We start from the raw sequence: 16,475 nt of genomic DNA on the forward strand, positions 1-16,475 counted from the left end.
GGCCTGTCCTCCCTCTGTGTCCTGGTGTGAAATGGACGTGTGGACACAGGGCCCAGCTTTCCTCCCTCTATATCCTCGTGTGACGTGAACCTGTGGACATTTGGCCTGCCCTCCCTCTGTGTCCTGGTGTGATATGGACGTGTGGACAAAGAGCCGAGCCTTGCTCCCTCTATGTCCTGGTGTGACGTGGAACCCTGGACATGGGGCCTGTCCTCCCTCTGTGTCCTAGTGTGATTTGGACATGTGGACACCGGGCCCAGCCTTCTTCCCTCTGTGTCCTGGTGTGATGTGGACCCCTGAACACCTGCCCTGTCCTCTGTCTGTGTTTTGGTGTGATGTGGACCCCTGGACACGGGGCCTGTCCTCCCTCTGTGTCCTGGTGTGAGGTGGACCCCTGGACATGGGGCCTGTCCTTCCTCTGTGTCCTGGTGTGACATGCACCCCTGGACAAATGACTGGTCCTCCATCTGTCCCAGTGTGATGGGGACGTGTGGACACTGGGCCCAGCCTTCCTCCCTCTATGTCCTGGTGTGGTGTGGACGTGTGGACACAGGGCCCAGCCTTCCTCCCTCTTTGTAATGGTGTCACGTGTACCCCTGGACATGGTGCCTGTCCTTCCTCTGTGTCCTGGTGTTACATGGACCCCTGGACACATGGCCTGTCCTTCCTCTGTGTCCTGGTGTGATGTGCAAGTGTGGACACACGGCCCAGCCTTCCTCCCTCTGTATCCTGGTGATACGTGGAGCCTTGGACATGGGGCTTGTCCTCCCTCTGTATCCTGGTGTGATGTGGACCTCTGGACGTGGGGCCTGTCCGCTCTCTGTGTCCTGGTGTGATATGGACATGTGGACACAGGGCCCAGTCTTCCTCCCATTGCGTCCTGGTGTGATGTGGACCCCTGAACACCTGGCCTGTCCTCCGTCTGTGTCCTGGTGTGATGTTGACCCCTGGACATGGGGCCTGTCCTCCCTCTGTGTCCCGGTGTGATGTGGACATGTGGACACTGGTCCCAGCCTTCCTCCCTCTATGTCCTGGTGTGACGTGAACCCGTGGACATGGGGCCTGTCCTCCCTCTGTGTTCTGGTGTAATGTGGACGTGTGGACACAGGGCCCAGCCTTCCTCTCTCTATGTCCGGTGTGACTGGGAACCCTGGACAAGGGGCTTGTCCTCCCTCTGTGTCCTGGTGTGAGGTGGACCCCTGGACACGGGGCCAGACCTATATCTTTGTCCCGGTGTGATTTGGACCCCTGGACATGGGGCCTGTTCTCCCTCTGTGTCCTGGTGTGATGTGGACCCCTGGACACCGGGCCTGTCCTCCCTCTATGTCCTGATGTGACAGGGACGCCTGGACATGGGGCCTGTCCTCCCTCTGTGCCCTGGTGTGATGCGGACATGTGGACACAGGGCCCAGCCTTCCTCCCTCTATGTCATGGTGTGACGAGGACTCCTGGACATGGGGCCTGTCCTCCCTCTGTGTCCTGGTGTGAAGTGGAACCCTGGACACGGTGCCTGTCCTCCCTCTAAGTCCTGTTGTGACGTGGACCCCTGTACATGGGGCCTGTCGTCCTTCTGTGTCCTGCTGTGATGTGGACCCGTGGACACGGGGCCTGTCCTACCTCTGTATCCTGGTGTGACCTGGACCCCTGGACATGGAGCCTGTCCACCCTCTATGTCCTGGTGTGACATGGTCCACTGGACATGGGGCCTGTCTGGCCTCTGTGTTTTGGTGTGATGTGGACGTGTGGACACTGGGCCCAGCGTTCCTCCCTCTGTGTCCTGGTGTGATGTCGACCCCTGGACACGAGACCTGTCCTCTATCTGTGTTCTTGTGTGATGTGGACCTCTGGACACGGGGCCTGTCCTTCCTGTGTTCTGGTGTGGTGTGGACCCGTGGACACGGGGCCTATCCTTCCTCTGTGTCCTGGTGTAACTCTCACCCCTAGACACAGGGCCTGTTCTCTCTCTGTGTCCTGGTGTGATGTGGACGTGTGGACATAGGGCCCAGCCCTCCTCCCTCTATGTCCTGGTGTGTCGTTAAACCCTGGAAATGGGGCCTGTCCTCCCTCTGTGTCCTGGTGTGATGTGGACATGTGGACACAGGGCCCAGCCTTCCTCCTTCTATGTCCTGGTGTGACGTGGACCCCTCAACATGGGGCCTGTCCCTCTGTGTCCTGTTGTGATGTGGACCCCGGACACGGGACCTGTCCTCCCTCGATGTCCTGGTGTGACATGGACCCCTGGACATGGGGCCTGTCCTCCCTCTGTGTCCTGGTGTGATGTGGACATGTGGACACACACCCCAGCCCTCCTCCCTCTATATCCTGGTGTGACCTGGACCCCTGGACACGGGGCCTGCCCTTCCTCTGTGTCCTGATGTGCCATGGACCCCTGGACATATGGCCTGTCCTCCCTCTCTGTCCTGGTGTGATGTGGACGTGTGGACACACGGCTCAGCCTTCCTCCCTCTGTGTCCTGGTGTTACGTGGAGCCTTGGACACGGGGCTTGTCTTCCCTCTATATCCTGGTGTGACATGCACCCCTGGACATGGGGTCTGTCCTCCCTCTGTGTCCTGGTGTGATGTGGACCCCTCAACACTTGGCCTGTCCTCTGTCTGTGTCCTGGTGTGATGTGGACCCCTGGACACGGGGCCTATCCTCCCTCTGTGTCCTGGTGTGACATTCATCCCTGGACACAGGGCCTGTCCTCCCTCTGTGTCCCGGTGTGATGTGCACGTGTGGACACAGGGCCAAGCCTTCCTCCCTGTGTGTCCTGGTATGACGTGAACCCATGGACATGGGGCCTCTCCTCCCTCTGTGTTCTGGTGTGGTGTGGACGTGTGGACGCAGGGCCCAACCTTCCTCCCTCTATGTCCTGGTGTGACGGGGAACCCTGGACATGGGCCTGTCCTCTATCTGTGTCCTGGTGTGATGTGGACCCCTGGACACGGGGCCTGTCCTACCTCTATGTCCTGGTGTGACCTGGACCCCTGGACATGGGGCCTGTCCTCCCTCTGTGTCCTGGTGTGATATGGACACCTTGACATGGGGCCAGTCCGCTCTCTGTGTCCTGGTGTGATGTGGTCCAGTGGACATGGGGCCTGTCTGGCCTCTGTGTGTTGGTGTGTTGCGGACATGTGGGCACTCGGCCCAGCCTTCCTCCCTCTATTTCTTGGTGTGATGTGGACCCCTGGTCACGGGGCCTGTCCTCCGTCTGTGTCCTTGTGTAATGTGGACCTCTGGACACGGGGCCTGTCCTTCCTGTGTTCTGGTGTTTTGTGAACCCGTGGACATGAGGCCTGTCCTCCCTCTGTTTCCTGGTGTGATGTGGACGTGTGGACACAGGGCCCAGCCTTCGTCCCTCTATGTCCTCATGGGATGTGGACCCTTGCACACGGGGCCTGTCCTCCCTCTGTAGCCTGGTGTGATGTGGACCCTTGGACATGGGGCCTGTCCTCCCTGTTTGTCCTGGTGTGATGTGGACCCCTGGACATGGGGCCTGTCTTTCCTCTGTGTCTTGCTGTGACATGGACCCCTGGACACAGGGCCTGTCCTCCCTCTGTTTCCTCGTGTGATGGGGATATGTGCACACAGGGCCCGGCCTTCGTCCCTTTATGTCCTCATGTGACGTGGACCCTTGGACACGGGACCCGTCCTCCCTCTGTGTTCTGGTGTGATGTGGACATATGGACACAGGGCCCAGCCTTCCTCCGTCTATGTCCTGGTGTGACGTGGAACCATGGACATGGGGCCTGTCCTCCGTCTGTGTCCTGGTGTGATGTGGAACTGTGGTCACGGCACCCAGCCCCACCTCCCCCTCTGTGTCCTCGGCCGCTGGTTGTGGGCCGACTGCGGGCGGGGACCTCCAGGGGGCTGACTGATGTCTCGTCCATGCCTTGGCCCTGCCTCTCGTGTGAGCCGAGGGTTGTGAAAGGTGCTCGAGTTAAGTGGGCTGAGTGTGGGGCCCTGGAAATGCTGGGACTTCCCTGTTGACAGTGCCCTTGTGTGCTGCAAGGTGTGTTTGCCAACCCCTCCTGATGCCCGGCATGGAAGCTCTTGGTCGGGGTGCTACCTGTGATGCAAAGCCCTCTTCTCCACTGGAACATTCCATCACCCCGTGATTGAGTTTCAAATACTGAGGACGGGGAGCACCCCCTCCAATAGCAAGGAGGGACGCCAGGTGGAGATAAATGTTTATTTTATTTATTTATTTATTTATTTTGATATGGAGTCTTGCTCTGTCACCCAGGCTGGAGGGCAGTGGTGTGATCTTGGCTCACTGCAAACTTTGCCTCCCAAGCTCAAGAGATTCTCCTGCCTCAGGCTCCCAAGTATCTGGGATCACAACAGCTACCACCACTCCTGTCTAATTTTTTGTATTTTTAGTAGAGATGGGGTTTTACCATGTTGGCCAGGCTGGTCTCAAACTCCTGACCTCATGTGATCTGCCTGCCTCAGCCTCCCAAAGTGCTGGGATTACAGGTGTCAGCCACTGTGCCCGGCCTGAGCTGGCTTCTTTTAAACCATCACCAATTCCATTCCCCCTCTCCTTCCTGAGAAGCAAAAAGGATACGGACTGGTGTCTCCGAAGGTGGGTCTTACCCCTTTACTAGAGAAAAGAGACAACTTTGAGAGGCCGAGGCAGGCGGATTCCTTGAAATCAGGAGTTCAAGAGCAGTATGGCCATCAAGGTGAAACCTCGTCTCTGCTAAAAAAATACAAAATGTAGGCCAGGGTTGGTGACTGGTGCCTGTAATCCCAGCTACTCAGGAGGCTGAGGCAGGAGAATCGCTTCGACCCGGGAGGCAGAGGCTGCAGTGATGTGAGATCGTGCCACTGCACTCCAGCATGGGTGACAGAGAGACTCCATCTCAAAAATAAATAAATGAAGCTGGGCATGGTGCCTCACGCCTGTAATGCCAACACTTTGGGATCACAAGGTCAGCGGTTCAAGACCAGCCTGACCAACATGGTGAAACCACGTCTCTACTAAAAACATAAAAAATTAGCTGGGTGTGTTGGCGGGTGCCTGTAATCCCAGCTACTCGGGAGGCTGTGGCAGGAGAATCGCTTGAGCCCAGGAGGCAGAGGTTGCAATGAGCCGAGGTGATGGCATTGCACTCCAGCCTGGGTGACAGAGTGAGACTCTGTCTCAAAATAAATAAATAAATAAATAAATAGGACAGGCACAGTGGCTCAGTCCTGTAATCCCAGCACTTTGGGAGGGCGAAGCAGGCAAATCACTTCAGATCACGGGTTCAAGACCAGCCTAGCCAACAGGGTGAAACTCCATCCGTACCAGGTATATAAAAAATTAGCCAGGCATGGTGGCAGGCGCCTGTAATCTCAGCTACTGGGGAGGCTGAGGCAGGACGATCACTTGAACCCAGGAGGCAGAGGTTGCACTGAGCCGAGATGGTGCCACTGCACTCCAGCCTGGGAGACACAGCAAAACTCCATCTCAAAAACTAAATAAATAAAATAAAATAAAGCACTGAGCTGGAGTTAGGAAGTCAGGGATGAAGGGCAGAGTCAGGGATGAGGGCTCCTCATCCCGATCCCAGCTGCACTTGTCCACCTGCTAATCATTTATGCTCCAAATCCGCATGCTCAAAATCGTAACACAGGCCTTCGAATACCAAAATCACCTCTGATCAGACACACAGCAGGAAACTCACTTGACTTTGTATGGCATTCTCAAAACACATGCATGTGAGGAGACACCACTATTCAACATTAAAATAGATGACCATTTTCCACCGATCAAGTAAGCAGAGATTGAAATACTAGCACTGCAGGAGGCCTAGGCAGGCAGATCGCTTCAGCCCAGGAGTTCCAGACCAACCTGGGCAGTGTACCCAGCCCCTGTCTCTACAGAAAAGATAGAAATTAGCTGGGCATAGTGGCGTGCACTTGTAGTACCAGCTATAGCAATGTCACACCTCCTCCTGTACTCCCAGCTACTCTGGAGGCTGAGAGGGGAGGATCACTTGAGCCTGGGAGGTCAAGGCTACAGTGAGTTATGATCACACAACTGCACTCCAGCCTGGGCGACACAGTGGCATCTTGTCTGTAAAAAAAAAAAAAAAAAAAAAAACATGAAAAAACTTCATTGAGATACCATCTCACACCAGTTAGAACGGCGATCATTAAAAAATCTGGAGACAACAGATGCTGGAGAGGATGTGGAGAAATAGGAACACTTTTACACTGTTGGTGGGAGTGTAAATTAGTTCAACCATTGTGGAAGACAGTGTGGCGATTCCTCAAGGACCTAGAAATAGAAATTCCATTTGACCCAGCAATCCCATTACTGGGTATATATCCAAAGGATTATAAATCGTTCTACTATAAGGACACATGCACACGAATGTTCATTGCAATAGCAAAGACCTGGAACCAACCCAAATGCCCATCGATGATAGACTGGACAGGAAAAATGTGGCACATATACACCATGGAATATTATGCAGCCATCAAAAACAATGAGTTCGCGTCCTTTGTAGGGACATGGATGAACCTGGAAACCATCATTCTCAGCAAACTGACACAAGAACACAAAATCAAACATTGCATGTTCTCATTCATAGACAGGTGTTCAACAAAGGGAACACATGGACGCAGGGAGGGGAGCACTACACACTGGGGTCTGTTGGGGGGGAGTGGGGGGGACAGCAGGGGGTGGGGAATTGGGGAGAGATAGCATTGAGAGAAATGCCACATATAGGTGAAGGGGAGGAAGGCAGCAAATTACACTGCCACGTATGCACCTATGCAACAATCTTGCATGTTTCTAACATGTACCCCAAAACCTAAAATGCAATTAAAAAAAAAAATCAAGGAAAGGAAAAAAGGCCAGGCATAGTGGCTCACACCTGTAATTCCAGCACTTTGGGAGGCCGAGGTAGGCGGATCACATGAGGTCAGGAGTTCAAAACCAGCATGACCAACATGGTGAAACCCCATCGCTACTGAAAACACAAAAATTAGCTGGGCGTGGTGGTGAGCACCTGTAATCCCAGCTTCTCGGGAGGCTGAGGCAGGAGAGTCACTTGAACCCGGGAGGCGGAGGCTGCAGTGAGGTGAGATCGCACCACTGCACTCCAGCCTGGGTGACGGAGCAAGATCCCATCTCAAAAAGGAAAAAACAAGAAACTTCTATCTCCAATATTTACGGTTCCTGAAATTGCCTCCTGACATATTTTCAGTTCGGCCTAAAGGTTTCTCTGTACACAGTGAACTGTGAGGTAACAGAAAGTGTAAACAGACCAGAACCTACTCTTCTGCTGACCGCTGAGTTTCAGCCAAAGGCAGCCAAATGTTGAAACCGGGTTCAAATAAGGTAAATGCCAAGCTGCCACCAATGTGGCTGTTTCTGTGCCTGGCTTCTGCCTCCCCTCCCTCCCTCCCTTTTTTCCTTTCTCCCTTCTTCCTTCTTCCTTTTTCCTTTCCCTTCCCTTCCCTTCTTCCCTTCCCTCCCCTCCCATCCCCTCCCTTTCCCTCTCCCCCTTCCCTTCCCGGCTTCCCTTCCCTCCCCTTCCCTCCCCTCCCCTCCCCTTCCCCCTTCCCTCCCCTCCCCTCCCCTCTTCCCTCCCCTCCCCTTCCTTCTCCTCCCCTTTCCTCCCCTCCCTTCCCCTCCCCTCTCCTCCCCTCCCCTTCCCTCCACTTCCCTACCCTTCCCTACCCTCCCCTCTCCTTCCGCCTTCCCTCTCCTCCCCTTCTCCCCTTCCCTCCCCTCCCCTTCCTTCCCCTTCCCCTTTCCCTCCCCTTCCCCTTCCCTTCCCTCTTCTCCCCTTCCCTCCCCTCCCCTTCCCTCCTCTTCCCCCCTTCCCTCCCATCCTCTCCCCTCCCCTCTCCCCCCTTCCCCCTTCCCCTCCCGTTCCCTTCCCCCTCCCCTTCCCTCCCTTCCCCCCTTCCCTCCCCTCTCCTCTACTCACCTTTCCTTCCACCCTTCCCTTCCCTGTTCCCTTCTTTCCTTCCCTGCTTCCCTCCCCTCCCCTCCCCCTTCCCTCACCTTCCCTCCCCTCCCCTCTGCTCCCCTTTCCTTCCCCCTTCACTTCCCCATTCCCTTCTTTCCTTCGCTTCTTTCCTTTCCTTCTTCCCCTCCCTTCCCTTCCCCCTTCCATTTCTCCCTTTGCCCCTTCCCTCCCCCCTCTCCTTCCCTTCTCCCCCCAACTTTCTTTCCTTTCCTAAGATGGAGATTCTCTCTTGTCACCCAGGCTGGAGTGCAGTGGCACAATGTCAGCTCACGGCAACCTCCACCTCCCGGGTTCAATTAATTCTCCTGCCTCAGCCTCCCGAGTAGCTGGGATCACAGGCACGTGCCACCACACCCAGCTGATTTTTGTCTTTTTAGTAGAGACGGGGTTTCCTGATATTGGTCAGTCTGGTCTCGCAGTCCTGACCTCAGGTGATCCGCCTACCTCGGCCTCGCAAAGTGCTGGGATGACAGGCGTGGGCCACCATGCCTGGCCAAGAACAGATTTTAATCAGCAAGAGGGATGAGGGTCTAGTGTGCCCTGATCTCACCCTGGATTCATGCAGGGCTGAGTGGGAATTTCAAAGAAGGACGCTTGGCACAGTTGGCAAAGAAGGAGTTAAAGGTTTTCTTGGTGTAATTCCAGAGACAGGCATCTGGGAGCCAAAGACATCAAAGCATGCTCTGCTCTCAGGAGGCCCAACTCAGAGGAGAGGCTTTCAGACATGCCTCAGCTGAAAAACGTCTCCAAGGGTTGGAGGGAGGACTCGACTTTAGCACCTTTCTGTAAACGCTCTGGGAGAGGGTGGTGGGGTAGGTGGTGTCTTGGCCTTGGCTGGAACAAACAGCAAATTATTTTGGAAAGTCTCTGGCAAGAACTTCCATGGGGCCTGGGGCCACCCCAGCAGTAAGGCCTGACCTGAAGCTGTTCATGTTGCTTCACGTCCTTTTTTGTTTTTGAGATGGAGTCTCACTCTTGTTGCCCAGGCGGGAGTGCAGTGGTGTGACCTCAGCTCACTGTAACCTCCACTTCCCAGGTTCAAGCGATTCCCCTGCCTCAGCTGGGATGACGGGCACCTGACACCACGCATGGGCAATGTCTATTTTTAGTCGAGACGGGGTTTCACCATGCTGGCCAGGCTGGTCTGGAACTCCTGACCTCATGATCTGCCTGCTTCAGCCTCCCAAACTGCTGGGATGACAGGTGTGAGCCACTGCACCTGGTGGTTTATATCTTTTACTGGGGTGCAGGGAGGTGGAGATGAAATGCTCTGTGCTGGTGGAGGCTGAGGTCTGCTCGCAAAGGGCCTCGGGGGCACCTGGTGGACATTTAGAGGAGGGCAGAGTGTCGCAGGGACAGCAGAGGGCTCACCACGGACTCCATGAATTCAAGTCTGCCAAGACCAGGAGTGCGTGCAGTGGCTTCTGGGTGCGTTTGAAAGAATCCGCCCAGCCGGGCACGGTGGCTCGTGCCTGTAATCCCAGCACCTTGGGAGGCCGAGGAGGCCGGATCACCTGAGGTCAGGAGTTCGAGACCAGCCTGGCCAACATAGTGAAACCCCGTCTCTACTAAAAATACAACAATTAGCCAAGAGGTTGCAGTGAGCTGAGATCTTGTCACTGCACTGTAGCCTGGCCAACAGAGCAAGACTCTGTCTCAAAAAAAAAAAATTAAGAATTCACCCTATGGACATTGTCCTTAGACCCAGCAACCCCCACTGTGACCCCTGTGAGCCCCGAGAATCTGCGACAGGTCTCAGTTAATCTAGAAAGTTTTATTTCACCAAGAGTCATGACATGCACCCGTGACCCAGCCTCAGAAGGTCCTGACCACAGGTGCCCAGGGTGGTCGGGGCACATCTCAGTTTTATATGTTCTAGGGAGACAGGAGACATGAAGATGCAAGGTGAACATGATTTGGTCAGGAAAAGCGGGACAGCTGGAACAACAGAAGGAAGACTGGAAGCCGGAGGGAGAAACTCTTTTGAGTTTCTGATGAGCCTTTCCAAAGGAGGCAATCAAATATGCATCTGTCTCAGTGAGCAGAGATGAGAACAGAACAAGAGGCAGGTTGGCCCTAATCAATTGCCAGCTTGAATTTTATTTTTAACTTCATGATTTGGGGATTTGGAAACTTCTTTTTCTTTCATGCTTCCAAAACTACAGAGCCAGACTTGGTCTCAAAAAATAAAAAAATAAAAAACTATCTTGCCAACCTTTGACTGCCGTAAATACCACTGCAGTGCACACTTTGAAAAGGCAAGCTGACATTATATAATTTCACGTTGAATGATTAAAAACAAAAATGCCGCTGGGCGCGGTGGCTCATGCCTGTAATCCCAGCACTTTGAGAGGCTGAGGTGGGTGGATCACCTGAGGTCAGGAGTTCAAGACCAGCCTGGCCATCATGGTGAAACCCCATCTTTAAAAAAATGAAACAATAAAAATAAATAAATGCAAGTTGAATGCAAATTTCAGTAATTAAATTGCAACTGAATGATTAAAAATAAGTATTGAGTATGAACAGGTTACCTTTTCTGGAGAATAGGTGAGGTAAAAAAATAATTATTTTTCCTTTTTTACTTTACAAACATTTTTGTTTTTTGAGACGGAGTCTCGCTCTGTCACCCAGGCTGGAGTGCAGTGGCGTGATCTTGGCTCATTGCGACTTCCACCTCACAGGTCCCAGTTCAAGCAATTCTCCTGCCTCAGCCTCCAGAGGAGCTGGGATGACAGGCACGTGCCATGATGCCCAGTGAACGTTTTTGTATTTGTAGTAGACATGCTGGGGTTTCAGCATATTGGCCAGGCTGGTCTTGAACTCCTGACCTTGTGATCCACCTGCCTCAGCCTCTCAAAGTGCTGTGATTATAGGCGTGAGCTACCGCATCCGGCCCTTATAAACTTATCTTTACTGTTGAACTTTTTATTTTATTTCTTTATAGTTATTATTTTTTGTAGACACGGGACCTGACTATATTGCCCAGGCTGGTCTCTAAGTCTGGGGCTCAAGCCGTCCCCCACCTCAGCCTCCTAAAGTGCTGGGATTACAGACATGAGCCACGTCACTGCTCTGTTTGCTTGCATCAGCTTTTACATACAAATTAACTAAACATAACCTCAAGTGACACCAGCAGGAATTGTAGTCTCCGCTCTCTCTAGGCAGCCCCCAGGAACACATAGGGACTGCATGGTAACCCCCAGAGACCCCCACCCCTGGGTCCCACAGGGTGGGCCAAGCAGGGAGGGGAACCAGGGACCTGGTCAGTCCCACAGGAAAGGACCTGACTCCCTGAGACCAAAACTGCCTTTGCAAATTATTATTTTTTTTTAATTTTGAGACAGAGTCTCACTCTGTCACCCGGGCTGGAGTGCAGTGGCATGATCTCCGCTCACTGCAACCTCCACCTCCCAGGTTCAAGCAGTTCTCATGCCTCAGCCTCCCAAGTAGCTGGGATTACAGGCGCCCGCCACCGTGCCCGGCTAATTTTTGTATTTTTAGTAGAGACGGGGTTTCACCGTGTTGGCCAGGCTGGTCTCGAACTCCTGACCTCAGGTGATCCACCCGCCTCGGCCTCCCAGAGTGCTGGGATTACAGGCATGACCCACCACACCCAGCCCTGCAAAAATTTTAAGTGAGAAGTTTAGGGCAGTGAGAGAGATGTGACCTCACCCAGCCCCTCCTGCTTCTCACCTCCCAGCTGTCCTTTTTCACTCCTGGGTGTGCGCCACAATATCTTTGTAGTTTAGCTTTGAAACAAAGATGATAGCAGCCCTTTCCCCAAACAAAGGTCCTTCTTGCCTGGGGACGACACTGCCTTTACAGGAGGAACATATTGGCCACAAATAATTACAAATGATGGTTTAGGAGTTAGGTACCTGTAGCTGCATGATTCTGACCCTCAGCTGGGCCCGCATGGTAGCTGTCACCTGTAATGCCTGCACTGTGGGAGACCGAGGCAGGCGGATCACCTGAGGTTGGGAGTTCGAGACCAACCTGGGCAACATAGTAAAATCCCGTCTCCACTGAAAATACAAAAGTTAGCCAGGCATAGTGGTGGGGGCCTGTAATCCCAGCTACTTGAGAGGCTGAGGCAGGAGAATCCCTGCAACCTGGGAAGTGGAGGCTGCAGTGAGCCGAGATTGTGTCACTGTACTCCAGCCTGGGCAATGGAGAGAGACTCCATAGCAAAAAAAGAAAAAAAATAAATTTAAAAAGAGATTCTGGGCCAGGCATGGTAGTTCATGCCTGTCATCCCAGCACTTTGGGAGGCTGAGTCAAGTGGATCACAAGGTCAGGAGTTCGAGACCAGCCTGGTCAAGATGCTGAAACCCCATCTCTACTAAAAATACAAAAATTAGCTGGGTGTGGTGGCAGGCACCTGTAATCCCAGCTACTCGGGAGGCTGAGGCAGGAGAGTCGCTGGAACCCGGGAGGTGGAGGGTGCAGTGAGCGGATATTGGACCATTGCACTCCAGCCTGGGCTACACAGCAAGACTCCATCTCAAAAACATTTTTAATTTAATTTTTAAAAAGATTCTGGTCCAGGCGAGATGGCTCACACCTGTAACACCAGCAATTTGGGAGGCTGAGGCAGGTGGATCACGAGGTCAGGAGTTCGAGACCAGCCTGGTCAAGATGCTGAAACACCATCTCTACTAAAAATACAAAAATAAGCTGGGCGTGGTGGCTCACACCTGTAACCCCAGCTAGTCGGGAGGCTGAGGCAGGAGAGTCGCTGGAACCCGGAGGCAGAGGCTGCAGTGAGCAGAGATTTCACCATTGCACTCCGTCTCAAAAGTAAAATAAAATAAACACAAAATTAAAAAGATTGTAACTCCCCTCAAATTGCTCCTGGGGATCACATCACCATTGTGAAACGTTAGGTCGGTGCTGAGGTGTATCTCAGATCCTGAAGGGTGAGCTGGCAGGTCCCAGATGATAAATCAGCTGGCCTGGTCTTGTGCCCCACCCAGGAACTGACTCAGCCTCCAGGACAGCTTTGACTCCCTATGATTTCATGTCTGCCCCAACCAATCAGCACTTCCCATTGTCTGATCTGCTACCTACCAAATTATCCTTGAAAACTCCAATCCCAGGGTCTTCGGGGAGACGGATTTGAGTCATAGTGAAACTCTGGCCTCCTGCACAGGCAGCTCTGATTTCAGTTCTGTGGTCATGACAAATGAGCTCTGTCTGTCTAGGCGGCCAGTGAGGTGACAGGAGGACCCAGGAGCATTAAAAAAAACCCAGCTCCTTGGCCAGGCGCAGTGGCCCATGCCTGCCATCCCAGCACTTTGAGAGGCCAAGGCGGGTGGATCACCTGAGGTTGGGAGTTCGAGACCAGCCCGTCCAACATGGTGAAATGCTGTCTCTACTGAAAACACAAAAATTAGCCGGGAGTGGTGGCGGGCAACTTTCATCCCAGCTGCTCAGGAGGCTGAGGCAGGAGAATCACTTGAACCCAGGAGGTGAAGGTTGCAGTGAGCCAAGGTTGCTCCACTGCACTCCAGCCTGGGTGACAGAGCTAGACTCCAAAAGAAGAAAAGAAAAGAAAAGGGAGGAGGGGGAGGGGAGGGGAGGGCAGGGCCTAGCTGGTCAGGGGCCCAAGGATAGAGGCACGGCTCAGAGGGGTAGCAGGATCAGGAGGTGCCGGCCTTGGAAGGGAGCAGGTCAGATTCCATGGACGCCTCCGGAGTCCTGGTCCCATGCAGAAGCCATGTACCCCCTACAGGTGGTGGGAAGAAAGGAGATATTTTGCAAAGGCTGGGGCACGTCACCAGAGGTTCACAGGCGCAGGGGCGCTGGCTGACCCAGAAGAGGGGTCCCCGGACCCCGCAGGTGCACGTCTGGGCCGGAGCCTGCCCAGAACCATCTCCTCGCTGATTCTCAAGGTGCTGTGTGTCCCAGAGAACTGCTTGTAATCCCACAGAGCCTCACCATGGGGCCCACCTGAAAGCACTCCCCTGGGCTTCATGAGGTGCCATTTGAGAGCCTTGGGTCTCGTTAGGTTTTTTTATTTTTTTGAGGTGGAGTTTCGTTCTTGCCACCCAGGCTGGAGTGCAGTGGCATGATCTTGGCTCACTGCAACCTCCATGTCCCGGGTTCAAGCAATTCTCTGCCGCAGCCTCCCGAGTAGCTGGGATGACAAGTGCCCGCCACCGTGCCTGGCTAAATCTTTTGTATTTTTAGTAAGGATGTGTTTTCACCATCTTGGCCGGGCTGGTCTTGAACTGCTGACCTCGTGATCCACCCGTCTCAGCCTCCCAAAGTCCTGGGATTACAGACGTGAGCCACCAAGGCCAGCAATTTTTTTGTATTTTTAGTAGAGACAGGGTTTCTCCATGTTGGTCAGGCTGGTCTCGAACTCCCGACTTCAGGTGATCCATCTGTCTTGGCCTCCCAAAGTGCTGGGATTACAGGCGGGAGCCACTGTGCCTGGCTAATTTAGATTCTTAGAAAGAAATGCTTAGCAGGGAGGTAGGAACAGAAGCTGTGTCTGGAAGGAGAGTGTATCCTGGTCATGTGCACGGGCCCAGGGCTTCTCCCTAGGGAGGAGCAGGCAGAGCAGTATTGATGGGGGAGGACCCTGAGGGTCAGGGAAGGTGTCTCAGGCACAGCCATGTGCACCTGCTTAAGGGTAGGGTTTATGGTCCTTTGACCCAAGGGCAAAATGTAAGGTCACTCCGGATAAAGTAGCAATCTTTTTTCTTTTTTTTCTTTTTTTTTTTTTAGACGGAGTCTCACTCTGTCACCCAAGCCGGAGTGCAGTGGTGCAATCTTGGCTCACTGCCACCTCCACCTCCCTGGTTCTAACAAGTCTCCTGCCTCAGCCTCCTGAGTAGCTGGGATTACAGGCGTGTGCCACCAAGCCCAGCTAATTTTTGTGTTTTTAGTAGAGATGGGGTTTCTCCACGGTGGTCAAGCTGGTCTTGAACTCCTGACCTTGTGATCCGTCCGCCTCAGCCTTCCAAATTGCTGAGATTACAGCCGTGAGCCACCGTGCCTGGCCAGGCTTCTGCTTTTCAAAGTTTCCCACAAAGCAGCCAGCGCCAGCAATCTTCAGAAGGATGCACTGGCTCCTGTTCACCAAAGAATGCTCCACCGTCCTGCCGCCCTCTCCCCACCATCACTGCAGCTTCGCTCCAGCATCTGCTGACTGCTCAGAGTGATCGTAAGCAGAAAATACTGCGGGAACCTCAGCTTGGGGCCTCTGCTGCCTCCACTACAGGTGATGGCCCCGGTCCCACATCCATTCTTAATCTTTTTCTCATTGCTTTGTCTCCTCCAAACTCCGGGTACCCAAGGGGTGGGGGGTGGGGTCTGGTTCCCTGCACACCTCACTCCCACCCATCCTTGCTCACAGCAGGGAGGCCCTCTGTCCTCACTGCCCACCCTGAATCAGCCCCACCAAGCCCTGGGCTCCGGGACACTGCCTTGCTGGATGGCTGCCGGCTAACACCATCGCCGGCAGTATGGCCGGGCATCGTCCACTGGATGAGGCCCCACCGTGGGATGCTGCGTGGCACCCTGCGTGGAGTTCCCGTGAACTCAGACTGCCTCGATCCCCATGGCCAATAGAGGCCTCGCTTTCTTAGACCAGAAGCAGCTCAGTCACTGCGGACATTTGCCATTTTCCGCCTCCTCTAGCTTCCCCGGTCGGTGTGACAGACACCGAACCGGCCACATGGGCCTTGCTGTGACCTCATGGTGGGATGTCCACACGCAGCCTGCTTGGCTCACCCCACCAACCCCCACACCCCACGGGGACTGTCAAGACGCACATCAGGGATCCCTCTAAACCACCAGCAAAGCCCCACCCCCACCCCAAAGACCCACCACTAGCCAGTAACACCCTGGACCTAATGCGAGTGGGGCCCACAGGTCTCCCCCTCCCTCCCTCTCATTCCCTGTCTCTCTCCCTCTCTCTCTCCATCTGTCATTCCCTCTCTCTCTGTCTCTCATTCTCTCCCTCGCTCCCTCTCCCTCTCCCCATGGCCCAAGGGCTGGGGCTTCCCCCTGCCTCTGCCAAGGCCCTGCTCCTGCCGTCCTGGGTGTTTGCTGTGTCACCTCCTCTGTGCTCCCCCCACCCGCACACCCGACCTGACTCTCCTCCCTTACCTGGCTCTCCTGAGAGTAGACATTGTAGGAATTGGTGCCATGTGGGCCACAGAACAGCTCCCAGGGCGCCTGCCAGAAGAAACCCATTTCCAGTAAGAGGGTCACCTGGTCATCTGGGCACGCTGCGGTGAGGCCATCCTCCAGGATAGAGGGGCACCCTGCGGAACACAGAATCCACAGCCCAACCCCACCCCCAAATCCAAATCAATCCCCCAGAGTCCCAATTCTACAAGTAACCCCTTCAAAACCCAAAATCCACCATCAGCCCCCCAAACACCCAAATCCACAAACAACCCACACCCCTGAGCCCCCAAATCCACAACCATCCCCCCAAGCTGCCAAATCCACAACCAACCCCTCCAAGCCCCAAAATCCAC

At 54.2% G+C, this 16,475-nt stretch overlaps 1 long non-coding RNA gene across 1 annotated transcript in view; it reads right to left on the minus strand.

Annotated features, from left to right (window-relative positions):
* Positions 1 to 13,540: 13,540 nt before the first annotated feature.
* LOC135276084 (uncharacterized) overlaps positions 13,541 to 16,475 on the minus strand; it is a 42,788-nt gene continuing 39,853 nt past the window's right edge. Inside the window, exon 3 of the long non-coding RNA XR_010343661.1 lies at positions 13,541 to 13,705. This is a non-coding gene — a long non-coding RNA (uncharacterized LOC135276084). The remainder of the gene's footprint in view (positions 13,706 to 16,475) is intronic.

This window comes from Aotus nancymaae, unplaced genomic scaffold, assembly GCF_030222135.1.
Source record: "Aotus nancymaae isolate 86718 unplaced genomic scaffold, 86718_ANA_hifiasm-v0.15.2.pri h1tg000020l, whole genome shotgun sequence".
Taxonomy (NCBI): Eukaryota; Metazoa; Chordata; class Mammalia; order Primates; family Aotidae; genus Aotus; species Aotus nancymaae.